Consider the following 15514-nt stretch of genomic DNA (forward strand, 5'->3'; position numbering starts at 1 on the left):
ATTTTATTTATTAGGGGAAAGTCCCCTATTATGGGATAGTATCCTAATATAAGATAGCGAGGTTTCTGCTAAACTAATAGGTTCCACAGAGACATATTATGAGATTCTATCACATAATATCCCATATTAGGATCCTATCCCATAATAGGGGACTTTCCTCTATTGGTTTTATAATCCTTTTTCAAATATTTTTGAAATATTATGAAATATTCTTAAGAGCCGGTTATAGGCCACCTTGAAACTTTCAAAAAATCAATTTTTTTTTTACTTAAAACATTCTTTAGGATGTCAAAAATACTTAATATGCAATTGTTCCCAATGCTTAAACAATTCGTTTTTATTCAAAAAATATTGTTACTTAAAACTTTAAATGCGTTTTTCTTAAAATGCATTTTTCAAATTGGCGAGCAGTAGAACTCGAACAATTTTTGACCGATTTACTTGAAATTTTGACATCTTTAAAATTAAATTATCTAAAGAAGTACATACAGATTTTACGATTCATTAACAATATTCTAAGTTATAGAGCATTTTATAGTTCTTTTACCTAAAAATAAATTTTTTTGTTCAAATGCTCACCATTTCTTCAAAAATCCATATATTGAAAAATACATATGTACTCTAGCAAATTTCATGTAAATAATAAAATTTTTTTTGTTTTGCCTTACGATTAAATGGTGACCACTTCTACTGCTCTCCCCGAAGCGAGTCAAATCAAGCAAATGCTGCTTTAGAGCCGCTATTTGGGAAAAAATATTAACTTAAAAAAATTTTTGATATACTTCGAAATATGTATAATAAAGTGTATAAATTGGATTTTGTAGTTACTTTATTGTTTCTCCAAAAAAATTTCTAACAATCACACGATTTTTGAAAATTCAAGGTGGCCTAACCCCTTAATTAAGAAAAATGCATGATAGCGCATCTTTCCGTGCTAATTCACAACGGCGCCGCTAAGTGGCGCATAATGGTAAAACTAACTCGTAAGTAAATTTCAGTTGGGAGCTAATATAAGCAGGCCTCCGGCGAAGTAAAATCATAACATTCGCAAGATATATCTTTGCCAGCAATATAATGCAAGGCTCACCCAACTATGGCACGCCGTTTTACTTTTTAATAGCATAAATAATATTCTACACGATATAAAAGTTTCAAAAAATAATTGTCTTAAGAAAAATGGCGATTCTTACTAATAAATTAAAATTATGTCGAACATAATAAAAATTGGATAAATTAAAATTATGTTGGAACATAAAAATAATTCCGAATTTTTATTATGTCCCGACATAATTGTAATTCGTCCAATTAAAATTATGTTGGAACATAATAAAAATTGTACAGCAAGCCGTTCTACTTTTTAATAGCATAAAAAATATTTTATTCAATACAAAAGATAAAAAAATAATAGTCTTAAGGTGGTTCTTGCATTTAGGTCAAATTTAGATAGCCCGGAAAATATGATATTAAATGAAAGGTTAACGTTCCTAGAGTGTGTCTGAAAAATTTCGAATTTTTTTACCGCTTGGTTCCGGAGATATATGTCCGTAAACTTTGCCAATTTTACATGGTGATAATAGGGAAAGGAGGGTCAGATCGCACATTTATGGAATACGTTCATACTTCTCGAATAGATGAACGAATAAAAAACTGTTTAATCAATGCAACAAACATTTCTAAAGATCGATACTGACGCGACACCAAACTGATTGACCGTACCGTATATAAATAAAGCGGAACTTTCGATAAACTTTCGGCAACTTTCGACGTTTTGATACGACACGAGAGTCATGGCGGCCGTCTTGAGTGGCTGCTTAGCAACATCGCACGCGTCAGCTGACGCACAAGACGCGTGTCCTACCATTCTCCCACCGTTGAATGGAGGTTATAAAGATAACATATCTTTTTCGGCAGTTGTATGAATATATTCACTATCGCGGAATTGTAGAAATTGTGACGTATATTTTTTCTATTTTAGTATATTTTATTCTTTACCGGCGTGATCATATTTATGGTTATATCACCAACTCTAGTCAAATTTGTGACTTTGCTCTGATATTTTCAGTTTATAGCAACGGTTAAATGAGAAAAAACCTTAAGGAATAATTAATTTTAATGTATGCTGATTTTTACATACTAAATCATTCATATTTGTCACTAGTAACAATAGTTGTTTTTGTGACTTCAAAGTACTGCAAGAACCACCTTAAGGGGATCCTATAGCGGCAGTGCACTTTATGCACTAAGTGCACACTTTAACTCGTATTTTATTTATTATAAATGTTTAAGAGCAAAAATGCAAAATCGGGCTGTGTAGGGAACTACATATGAGCTTACTGATTAAAAATATCCTAAATGGAATAAGATTCATTCGATATTTTGGCTAAATGGTACTAATTCGTAATTTTTTTACGGGGTACCTAAGTCGTCTACAGACGATTCCGAGTCTCGACATCGAACTCGCGAAACTCATGTTCGACCGTTAGACGCCGTGCCGTCGTAAGCGGTGAGATCCCAACGACGGGCAGAGGCGCCGTACGGCAAACCGGGCTCGTGCGACGACCGGACCGCGAGGACCGGCCGCCTAGTAGTGTGTCACATTGTTTTGAGCCTTTCGACTCACGAGACTCCTAGAGATATCATTGCCACCTTTGACTAGAGAGGATACGGCCTTAGAGGCGTTCAGGCATAATCCCACGGATGGTAGCTTCGCACCACCGGCCGCTCGACCGAGTGCGTGAACCAAATGTCCGAACCTGCGGTTCCTCTCGTACTGAGCAGGATTACTATCGCAATGACTGGTCATCAGTAGGGTAAAACTAACCTGTCTCACGACGGTCTAATCCCAGCTCACGTTCCCTGTTGGCGGGTGAACAATCCGACGCTTGGCGAATTCTGCTTCGCAATGATAGGAAGAGCCGACATAAGGCCCGTGGTTCTAAGCAGCTGCTTAGAAACGGTTTTTCCCAAATTTTAGCCAAATTAATTAACGAATCTCATTAAACTTATGCTCGTTTTAATCAGTAAGATCAGCCGCAACCCGGTACATAGCCGGATTTTCCATTTTGGCTCTTAAAAAATTTATAATAAATAAAATACGGACTCGCAGCTAAGCAACCCGACAGAGGTCGGTAGTGTTACTCCTGTCGACCCTTAAGAAAAATCACGATTTTATTAATTGTTGCGTATAAAGTCAGTTCATTAATCGCCACACATTTGGGGATATCGACATATTCGATATATCGCGTATATCTATCGATCTTGAGTCTTTGTGTATGCCATGTTTCCTTTCTATATATCGGATGTAAAGTCAGTCGTTGCAAAACCGCTGTTGAGTATCCTCGTATTAAACAGAGTATGTAAACTATTATCGTCATTTTTACTTATCCATCCCTGTATAACTCTGCTGTAAACAACAGGTTATGGGCCCAGGGAGATCGAGAAAAGTAAAAACGGGCTGTGTATCGACGCGAATACGTGCAGTGAGTCACGAGCGGTTGTTGTGTGCGTAACTACCGAGAGAGACGACGTGAATACGTAAAAAGTACAAAGATGCACGCGGTAGGCACGCAACATATTGATAAGTTATGCGATAATAATTACGAGGTGTGGAGGATGCAGATGAAAAGTGTCCTCGTGTACAACGACTTGTGGGGTTATGTCTCCGGCACATTGGTCAAACCGGAAGATGCTGCAGCCGCGACGGCATGGATAACCAAAGACGAAAAGGCGCTTGCGTTGATAGTGCTCGGTGTTTCGAAGACGGAGATTGGCCATATTAGGAAGCAAACAACATCCAAGGGAGCATGGGATGAGTTAGAGAAAATTCATAAATCGCAAGGACCGGTCAGAAAGGCAGTACTTTATAGAGAGTTATACCAATCGAAGAAAAAGCCTGACCAATCAATGGCTCAGTTTGTTAACGAGTTTCAACAACGAGCTGACATGCTTGCCGACGTTGGAGTTGTTGTCCCGCAGGAGCTTCTATCGATTATGCTGTTGAGCTGTCTCCCAGAAGAGTTCGAGAATTTTCGCGTCGCGATCGAGTCCCGTGATGATATTCCTGAGGTAGGTGTCATCAAAGCCAAGCTGATCGAGGAAGATGCTCGAAGACGAAGTAACGCTGGTGAAAATAGTACAGCATTGTATTCTCGTATTCCGAGTACAAACAAGAAGGAAATCCACGCGAAAAGCACAAATAGTGGCAAGTTCCTTGGAAAATGCTTCAAGTGTGGCAAGGTTGGCCACCGTGCATCGGTCTGTAAAACAAAATTACCACAAAATAAAGCAAATCGTGCAGACACTTCTGAGAAGAGCAACAGCGAAAATGAAGACGTGTTGATAGCTACAACTGCAATGGCATGCGAAGTGGAAAAGGAAGAATGGTGCATCGACAGCGGCGCAACGATGCATATGTGCAAAGACAAAAAGTTATTTGAAAGTTTAAGCGGCGATCCGCCATGTAGTATTCGGCGGGGAAATCTGTAGTGATGGCCTACGGAAGCGGGAGAGTGAGTCTCAATGTACCATCACGAGATGCCGCGAGTCGAATTGTTCTTTCAAACGTGTTATATGCTCCGGGCTTGCGAAATAATCTGATATCGGTATCAGCTATTACGAATCGTGGTTATTCGGTAACGTTCGGGAAAGAAAATGCAATCGTATCGCGAAAAGACGGTTCAATCGTATTAACGGCCGCGAAGAAAGATCGAATGTATGTTGTGAAAACGCAGCAGCACAGCGTTATGATCGCGGACGGATCAGTGGCGACTTTGAGGTTATGGCACGAGAGATACGGTTATCTGAACTTCAATGATTTGCGCAAACTGAAGATAAATAATATGGTAACTGGACTTAACATCCCGTCAAGAGTGATCGAGATTCCATGTGAGATTTGCAACCGAGCGAAGATACATGCATTGCCACACCGAGTTTCAGAGACAAGGGCAAAGAACACGCTGGAGTTGATCCATACGGATATATGTGGACCGATGAATGTTACATCGATGGGAGGTGCACGGTACTTTGTTACCTTTATTGATGACAGAACACGGTATACTGAAGTAGTCATGCTGAAGAAGAGAAGTGATGTCTTCGTCGCGTTTAAGAAATATGTAGCAAGAGTAGAAACAGAACATGGTCGAAAAATAATAAAAGTGCGCTCTGATAATGCCAAAGAATACGTTTCAAAGGAGTTCAACCAGTTCCTCGAGAATGAAGGAATCAAGAGAGAGTTCTCAGTCGAATACACGCCAGAGCAGAACGGCGTGGCCGAACGAGCAAACAGAACAATTGAAGAGATGGCACGATGCATGTTATTGCAATCTGGAGCGCCGACGTCGTTATGGGCCGAAGCTGTAAATACAGCAGTATTCCTGCGAAATAGATGTCCATCGAGAGCTACGGAAGAAAAGACACCGCTGGAGCTATGGAGCGGGAAGAAACCGGACGTGAGAAAGTTTAAAACATTTGGTTCTCATGTAACCGCTTTGAGGAAGGGCCCTGGTGTGTCAAAATGGGATGCGAAAGGCGAAGATTTCGTGTTTGTCGGATACAGTACAGAATCGAAGGCTTATCGGCTATGGCGCAGAGGTACTGCAAGTGTGATAAAAAGTTATGACGTCCGTTTTATTGAAGATCCAGTTTTTGTAACCCAAAAGTCACCAGAGAGCGTAGAGTTACCTCTTAAATCAGAAAACACGAGAGTAAAGCAAATAAGAAATGGACCACCAAACGATGAGGACCGTGAGCCTACAACTGAAGATGAGCAAACAGAGGTAGACGAAGATGAGCCAGAAGAGTTGACTCAGGTCGAAGAAATTATACAACCTTCATTGGAAAATCCACGAAGAGGGCCTGGTAGGCCGAAGATTATACGTACGGGTCAGCCAGGAAGACCGAAAAAGGAGTATCAGATGGCAAACATCGCAGAAGTGGAAAACGACCCGACAACCGTAGAAGAAGCTATGTCCAGTGTTCACAAAAACGAATGGCTAGAGGCGATGCAAAGTGAGTACAATTCACTAATGGAGTGTGGAACCTGGGAGCTTACCGACCTACCTCCAGGCAAGAAAGCAATAAGTTGCAAGTGGGTGTTTCACACGAAGAGAAATCAAGATGGTGAGGTGGAAAGATACAAGCCGAGGTTGGTGGCTCGCGGATGTGAACAACGCTACGGGATAGACTTTGATGAAGTCTACGCCCCTGTCGCAAGGATGGAAACCATACGCACTTTGTTTGCGTTAAGCGTCGAGGAGGAACTGCATGTCCACCAAATGGACGTTGTTACAGCTTACGTCCAAGGTGATCTATCATCGGAGATCTACATGGAGCAGCCATTCATATACGGAGTTCCCGGAAAGGAGGATAAGGTGTTGAAGTTATTACGCCCCCTATATGGTTTGAAGCAATCCGGCAGAAAATGGTATGAAAAGTTACGTACGCGTTTGAACGATATTGGTTTACATCATACAAAAACTGAACCATGTGTGTTTGTAGGACTAATAGACGGTGAGATTGTAATTGTGATTGTTTATGTGGATCCACTTATAGCATCACGAAATTTGAAGGTACTAAATATAGTAAAATCGAGACTATGTGAAAAATTCAAAATGAAAGACTTAGGAGAAGTGAGCGAAGTTCTGGGGATGCGCGTTGAACGTGAAGGAGCCACAGAAAGCATACGTGGTGTTTCTCAAGAGGCATATGTAAGGAGAATCATCGAAAGATTTGGCATGACATGTGCTAATCCGGTTTCAACTCCCATCGAAGCTGGTGTAAAATTATCTCGCGAAGATGAAGCAACATCAAAGGAAGAGAAGGATGAGATGAAACAAATGCCATACCGAGAACTAGTCGGGAGTCTAATCTATCTAGCGAACACTACAAGACCCGATCTAGCATTTGTAGCGAATGCTCTGAGCCGTTTTAATGCCAACCCAGGAAGAATTCATTGGAAAGCAGCGAAACATGCATTAAGATATCTAATAGGCACGTCTAGTCTTGGAATCACCTACACCAAATCTGGGAAACCGCTCCGGCCTATGTTGATTCCGACTGGGGAGGAAATGTTGACAATCGACGTTCCTGTACCGGCCTTGTGCTAACGCTAGCAGAGGGTCCCATCAGCTGGAAGTCCAAGCAACAAAAGTCAGTTGCCCTTTCAACCATGGAGGCTGAATACGTGGCACTTTCTGAAGTAGTAAAGGAGGTGATATATACACGGCGCCTCCTTGATCATATGAATGGTGGAGCCTACGTGGACGGACCAACGTGCATAAATTGCGACAACCAAAGCGCAATAAAATTCAGCAAGGACAGTATATATCATCAGCGGAGCAAACATGTGGACATCCGTTTCCACTTTACAAGAGAAGCTCAGGAGGAAGGAGAAGTTATCGTAAAGTACATCCCAGGCGACGAAAACCCAGCGGATCTGTTGACTAAGTCCCTACTGAAAAATAAAATATCAAACTGCAAGGACATATTAAAACTAACTAATTGATTATAAAGTATATATTTTTTGTTGTTGTGTGTCGATAGGGGGAGTGTTGCGTATAAAGTCAGTTCATTAATCGCCAGACATTTGGGGATATCGACATATTCGATATATCGCGTATATCTATCGATCTTGAGTCTTTGTGTATGCCATGTTTCCTTTCTATATATCGGATGTAAAGTCAGTCGTGGCAAAACCGCTGTTGAGTATCCTCGTATTAAACAGAGTATGTAAACTATTATCGTCATTTTTACTTATCCATCCCTGTATAACTCTGCTGTAAACAACATTAATGAATTAAAATTATGTCGGAAACATAATAAAAATTTGCAATTATTTTTATGTCCAGACATCATTTTAATTCATTAAATTATTATTATGGCGCGACATAATTTTAATTCGATGAATTAAAATTTGATAAACATAATAAAAATTGGATGTCACCATTTTACTTTTCAATAGCATAAAAAATATTCCATTCAACATAAAAATTTCAAAAAATAATTATCTTGAGAAAAATGGCGATTCTTACTAATGAATTAAATTTATGTCAAACATAATAAAAATTGGAGGAATTAAAATTATGTCAGGACATAATAAAAATTCAGAATTATTTTTATGTCCCGACATAATTTTAATTTCACGAATTAAAATTATGTCTAGACATAAAAATAATTCCGAATAATTTTTATCATATCCCGATATAATTTTAATTCATGATCAACGAATATTGTTAAAGTATTTATAATTTTATAATTTACAATAGGTTAATAGATTTATAGGTTGTTAGGAGATATGTGTGTATGAAGATGGTATGCAGGTATGTGTGATTAAGGAGTTACTGTAAACCAAGTCCACTTTCTGGCTGTATTGCTAAAGTTAATAAACTATATATATAATTTTAATTCATCCAATTTTTATTACATTGGACATAATTTTAATTTGATGAATTAAAATTATGTCGAGACATCATAAAAATTCGGAATTATTTTTATGTATCGACATAATTTTAATTCTAATTATTATTATGTCGTGACATAATTTTAATTCATCCAATTATTATGTCGCGACATAATTTTAATTCATCAAATTAAAATTATGTCTAATATAATAAAAATTGGATGAATTAAAATTATGTCGGGACATGATAAAAATTCGAAATTACTTTTATATTTTATATATGTCCAGACATAATTTTAATTCGAAATTAAAATTATGTCAGGCCATAAAAATAATTCCGAATTTATATTATGTCCCGACATAATTGTAATTCATCCAATTTTTATTATGTTCGACATAATTTTAATTCATTAGTAAGAATCGCCATTTTTCTTAAGACAATTATTTTTGGAAACTTTTATATCGTGTAGAATATTATTTATGCTATTAAAAAGTAAAACGGCGTGCCATACCCAACACTGCTGCGATGATATATGTAGATATACAAAATAATATTTTTCAAAGTAAGATATAAAAATGTATATTTTTCAAATATTAAAAAAAATCTTTCAAACGTAAGACAATTATTGCTGAGTTAAACATATTTTATTTTTTTAAGCAATATTTCTAAAAGATTTTACAAATATTATTGAATATATTTATTTGCAATTTTTTAAAAATATATTTCTTTACATGATCTGGCGGACATAGAAGCATTCTAAAAATATTTTGGTAAACCTGGCGTTAAGGGGACCTACTTCCGATGACCTTGAATTTGACATATATTGTTAAGGACACCCTCCCGAGTAACATGCAAGTGATTTTAGTCGGGGGTCGCTTTTTATTAAAAAGTTATTAACAAATAAAGTTTGAAAAATATAGCAGCTATTTTGAGTATTGGAAGGCATAAATGACTAATATATATATGTTGAAATAGTTCACGCATACACTTTTCACGCGAGACGAGTTGTCACAGGTTCGTGGCGCGCTTTACAAGCTCGTTTATTGTATATCGCCACAAATATTCACACAGATGATCGACTAACTTATCTTGTTTAATACCACCTCTATCTAAACGAGCTTGTAAAGCGCGCCACGAACCCATGTGGTAAGTGCGGCAGTCCCTGTTTGTTTACGTTTAAAATTCTTCATATATTTCCAACACAGAATATTTTCGTTAAAGCAGGGCACACACGTGTGTATGCCCTGCTTTATAAAAGTTGTGATTTTCGTTAAAGCAGGGCACACACACACGTGTGTATGCCCTGCTTTATAGAAGTTGTGATTTTCGTTAAAGCAGGGCACACACACGTGTGTATGCCCTGCTTTATAGAAATTGTGATTTTCGTTAAAGCAGGGCACACACACACGTGTGTATGCTCTGCTTTATAAAAGTTGTGATTTTCGTTAAAGCAGGGCACACACACGTGTGTATGCCCTGCTTTATAGAAATTGTGATTTTCGTTAAAGCAGGGCACACACACACGTGTGTATGCCCTGCTTTATAGAAGTTGTGATTTTCGTTAAAGCAGGGCACACACACGTGTGTATGCCCTGCTTTATAGAAATTGTGATTTTCGTTAAAGCAGGGCACACACACGTGTGTATATTAGTCATTTATATATATATATATTAGTCATTTATGCCTTCCAATACTCAAAATAGCTGCTATATTTTTCAAACTTTATTTGTTAATAACTTTTTAATAAAAAGCGACCCCCGACTAAAATCACTTGCATGTTATTCGAGAGGGTGTCCTTGACAATATATGTCAAATTCAAGGTCATCGGAAGTGGGTCCCCTTAACGCCAGGTTTACCAATATTTTTCTAAATTATTTTAACCTTCCTAAAAAATATTTTAAAAATATTTTGTGCTGTATGGGTATTCGAAAAAGCAGTTTTTTTTTCAGAAATCCTGCGTTTTTTTGCTTTGTTCATGTGCAACTATACAAATACTTGAACAAAGGAATAAAAATGTCACAACTGACCCACCCATGGAGCCTGTAGTGACATGGAAAAATTTACTGAAAAATAGTATTCAAAAGCCATATACAAAGTCATCGGTTGAAGGGGATGTGTTTTACATAAAAAAAAGCGCACGCTGCAAATAAAAAATTTATTTTTCATATGTTACAAAACAATAAAAGTTTTTGGTAACATAGCACAAAGTATTGCAAGTGCCAAAAAGAAAAAAAATAATATTGTTGCACCCACGCTGAGCTCGAGCGAGATGCCCGGTACACAAGAGTCGCGAAGCGTCCTTAGGCCGGTTCTACAATCAGTCGTATATCGGAGTTGGATGTCGAAACGCAGCCGATAATCCAATGAGGAAAATTCGTTTTTGAAAAAGAAATTCTCTCATTGGACCATCGGCTGCGTTCCGACATCCGACTCCGAAATACAACTAATTGTAGAACCGGCCGTTTAGCAACAAGCCGGATTGATCTAACAACGACTGTGAGATTTGTTCTCGAGCGGCTGGACCGTTCGGACGTGTGTCCGCGCTCTTCTTGTAACGAGACTTTAATAAACGTTAAGACTGTTTTCCTTTTTCACCATGTTCCCTTTATTTCCGCGAGCTTCGAGAGTGCGAGCGCGCGAGTGTGAGTGCGGAAGAGAGACGCGGCGAGTGCAACAATATGTTAAATCTTTGATTATAGTCTGCGATTCTTAGGAAACTAATGACTATAACCTACTTAATCTGTGTAAATTAACGAAATTAACGATTGATTATTGATATAACGATTAATGATTGATAATTGATTTAATTAACAAAATTAATTAAATCAAATAAATGAATAATTAACGATACTGAAAAGTTACCGAATAATCATTATTTTTTCAAAATTATTATATATTTTCAGTCTGCATCGCATTCAAATCAATGGATGCATTCAGCACTATAACCACTGACTAAGTAGCTAAATAACAATTAAATGAGATTTGTTAGATTTAAAGATAAGAGCCATTCACATTTTATTGTTACTTATTGTTAGCCGCTCAGTGAACGGTTGTAGTACTAAATTCATTAATTCACGAGATTTAAAAGTGTCACAATCAACCCCATCAAATATTGTCACATCCAACCCGTAAGGGCCGTATTTATAGTCGCGACTCAACCTGAGAATCAGGTTTTAAGCCAAGTTTAAATCAATTTTTCATCTTTCATCTTTCATGTTTCATCTTTCTTTCTTTCTGAGGATCAATTGCGGATCAATCAACAGCTATATAAATACGACCCTAAGTCTCTAACTTATACTCATAAAATTCCAAAATTGGGCTAAATAAATGCGCGACAGTACCACGGACACTATAAGCCAATAGCTAAGAGACATCGCAATCCTCTACTAGACTATAACCCGGATAGATTACAACAGAAAAATCTGATTCTTACCTGTTTTTGGAGAGATCTCACATATAACACCTTCTGCCGCCGAACAAATAAAACACACCACACTTGCTATGCTTGATTCTTACATTTTTTTCATCCATATCTCTTCTTCTCAAGTTTTATGATTGGGGGACCACTCGATATTCAAGATATTGAAATGTTACAACTACCCCGTGTCACAATCAACTCCGCTCTCCCCTACACATAAGAAAAACTAACATTATTATACAATTTTCTTAATCTCCATAAAGTGATAGATACATAACTGAATACAGGTTTAAAAGTTCAAAGTTTGATCAAAAACAATCGTTGCATGATATGGACTTTGCCGAATTATCCATTTTAGCGTTTGTTTAGATGCATATAATATTTAATATTATGTATTTATGATATTATATACAGCTTCCTGCTTATATAGAAATTTGGACCATCGGAAAATACTTTCAAGAGACACGGTAATATTTCGCGCCAAGTTCACGCACAGCGCAGTTCGCGTGGAACGGCGGCGTTTTATTTACGCGAACCGCTCATTGTCAGATAAACGGAGTTCAAATTTTCATTAAATAAGAATAATGAAAGAGGCAATACGATTAAGGTTAATTTAATACCATTTCATTTAATTTGTCTATTTGATAATATAATATATTGCGCATTAATTACCGCGTCTTATTGTTTCTTTCATTATTCTTATTTGAGTTATTCAAGAGATCTTTTATATATTTTTATTTTATTCATATTTTCATATTTCAGCGGTTGAAGTGATCAAATTGTAATTAGTCTCAATCAATAGCTAGTGGTAAATTAGGTAATAAATATGTTTTAAGTATTTTCTTAACGAGTTATAAGGGAATATTACCATTTGCATCAAGAGGAAAGTCCTCGGAGGGTTGCGGCGCAAAAATCGCAATCTTAAAATAATAGCACATAATTCGCGTAAGTATTGTGCATAGTTAGGTAATCGAATTTTGGTATTTTTAACGAGTTATAAGGCAATATTACTATTTGCACCAAGAGGAAAATCCCTTAAGAAATGCGGTGCAAAAATTGAAATTACTCTGATGAGAGAGTGTATAATTAGCGCATAAATCCTGTGTATTTGTTTTTTAGATTTGCTTATGATTAACATGTGGGGGGAGGCGGCTCACTGATAGCCTACTCAGCTCCCATTAAAAAAATTTTTTTTTGGCTAAACAAAATTAGCGAAAAAATTTTTTCTCATGAACTTGAAGAACACATAAATAGCGCATTATCATATAATTTAGTCATTAAATTTTAATCAAGTGAGGGGGCCAGCTAGGCAGACGTAGGTAGTGTTGTCCTTTAGTTCGGCCGTATGTGAGTGAGCCGCGCGCCTGGTAGTATGAGTGAGCGCACTACCAGGCGTGCGGCTCACTGACATTGGCCCGACTAAAAGACAGTGCTGATTGGATTGAGTTTACTCAATAATTACTGCTTTACTGAGCATTATAGAAAAAAATGGCTCAGGACTTTATGACTCAATTTTGATAAGAAATATCGCTGTATAAATAGTGGGCGCGACACCCTGTCGCGCGACATACTTGTTAATGTTATTTAAAAAGAGGTGTGATATCTGTACAAAATTACATTTTCAAAGAAGGTAAAAGCATTACGTCAAGTACAAGCACTCCTTGCACCTAATTATTCTGTGCAAATATCTATTTTATGATTCTATAAAAAAAGAACTTTACAAAGGTAAAAGAGACTTTATATTCATATCTCCATATTAGTGAATAAACAATTTAATTATTTGTATAAAAAATTTAATATCAAAAATAGACGCCAACTTATAATTCCGTAAAAAAAAGAACGTTACAAAGATAAAAGACATGCCAAGTAGGACATAAAATATGCAATAAAATATACAATAAAAGTATACAAAAGTACATGTCACAAATGTTGAAAAGAATTGAATTATTCATAAACTGTTCTAAAATAGATATGAAATTAACCAATGCAATTTGCCAAGTATTACTAAAAAAAAACAATCTTGAAAAAGCTTATTTGTAAAAAATCTTGTAATAATGCGCTTCCCGAATATGTATCACCTCTGACACCGAGCGGTGTCAGAAACGATCAAACGCCACCGAGCGCGATCGCAGCGGCGGGGTGCCCGTAATACCGAATCGTCTCGGCCGACTCACCCCAGCAGCCCCGGCTCTCGCGAGTCTCGCGTCCTCCGACGCCACTACCCCCGACGCGACACCATGTTAATAGGGGGTATAAAATCTCGCAATTTTCCCCGAAAGACAAATTCTGCCGTGAGCCAGCCTCTGATCCGTCTGATCATCCGCTGTTCTCACACTCAGAAAAAAGTGTAGCATCAGATAGTACAATTGTGAAGATCTCTTCTACAAATAATAGTACAAATAGGGACAGGGATAAATTGTAGTAAATGAGTCTAAAAAATTGTTCTAAAAAATTATTCTCAGATTGGTGTGTGTGAAGCTAGCGTCTCATTTTGCGGAAACTCACAAATTATTGAGAGTTCTGACTTCCTTTTCAATAGTTCTAGAGTTCCTGATAGTTTAAACAAATAGTTCTGGCCTTTAAAGCCAAAAAACGCGTCAGTACAAACTGAGACGCTAGGTTCACGCAGCGTCTCACTTTGTCCTACACAAGTTCCACCACTGTATCTCATCAGATTTTGCGAGATCTATAGTTCTATAACAGTTCTATAAAGAGTTCTGCCATATAAAAGCAAAAAAATTAATTATAAGGTACTAAAAAAAAAATTACAATGTAACGAGTATACCGAGTTAAGACGCCAGTTGAAATCTCGGAGTTCCGGTTTATGTAAAATATTTTTCAAGTAGTCCTGAACGTATAGGAGCATTTTCTAAAGAGTTCCCGGCATTAGCAACGTTGTATAATTTTAAATAAATTAATAACGCTTGAAAGTCAGGAATTTATCGAAAATAGGGTGAGACGCTGGCCGTATTTCGACAGTTCTGCGAGTTTTATTACAATTTTCGTGTAGTTCTGAACGTGTTCTAACGTTTTCTAAAGAGTTCTGGTGATAAGCATTATTTAATCATTTTTTAAATAATTTTTATCGCCCGAGAAATCTCAGATTGTCTGAAATCAATTGACAAACTGTTTAAGACTGTAAAATATTATAATATTAATTCGCGCGTTTGTTTCACAGAATCACAGTTTTTGTGTTTGCATGTGACAAAATAAATTTGCTACAAAATTGTAGTTAATCGGTGTATTTCATATTTTCTATTACATTACAATTTAAAGTTACTTATCTGACAAAATAAGGTCTACAATATTGTGTTAACTTTTTCCGAGAGATTTTTCTCAGTGCACGTTCCGAAATCCTAGCCGACACAACCGAGTCAAACACCGCAGTAGAGAGTACTCTGTCTCCGCCGAGTGATTCTCGGCCACAATTCGATCCCGCGCCAACGCAACCACGGAGTAAAGAGTTTTCTGTCTCCGTCGAGCGATTCTCGACAGACGACGCCGCTTTTTTACGATCCGGGGTGGAGAGTCTTCCGCCTTTAAGGGTGCGTTCCACTTAACGCTCGCAACGCTCGTGGAATCATTTCATCCTTATTGTCTGTCAAATGTTAAACAAAGACGAATGATACGAGCGTTGTGAGCGTTAAGTGGAACGCACCCTAAGGGGCTCTACCAGTTTAAAAGTAATGCTGTTCGACCT

The 15514-nt window shown here is 37.3% G+C and overlaps 1 protein-coding gene across 5 annotated transcripts in view; it reads right to left on the minus strand.

Annotated features, from left to right (window-relative positions):
* The window catches only part of LOC139779250 (uncharacterized), a 55450-nt gene that overhangs the window by 24147 nt on the left and 15789 nt on the right, over window positions 1-15514 (minus strand). For all 5 annotated transcript variants that reach the window (XM_071717545.1, XM_071717542.1, XM_071717544.1 and 2 more), the window contains exon 3: window positions 11830-12024. The gene's annotated coding sequence lies outside the window, so the exon portion shown is untranslated. The remainder of the gene's footprint in view (window positions 1-11829; window positions 12025-15514) is intronic.

The sequence above is a fragment of the Temnothorax nylanderi genome, unplaced genomic scaffold (genome assembly GCF_030848795.1).
Source record: "Temnothorax nylanderi isolate EJ_2023f unplaced genomic scaffold, tnyl_v1.0 TNYL_tig0216_pilon, whole genome shotgun sequence".
NCBI lineage: Eukaryota > Metazoa > Arthropoda > Insecta > Hymenoptera > Formicidae > Temnothorax > Temnothorax nylanderi.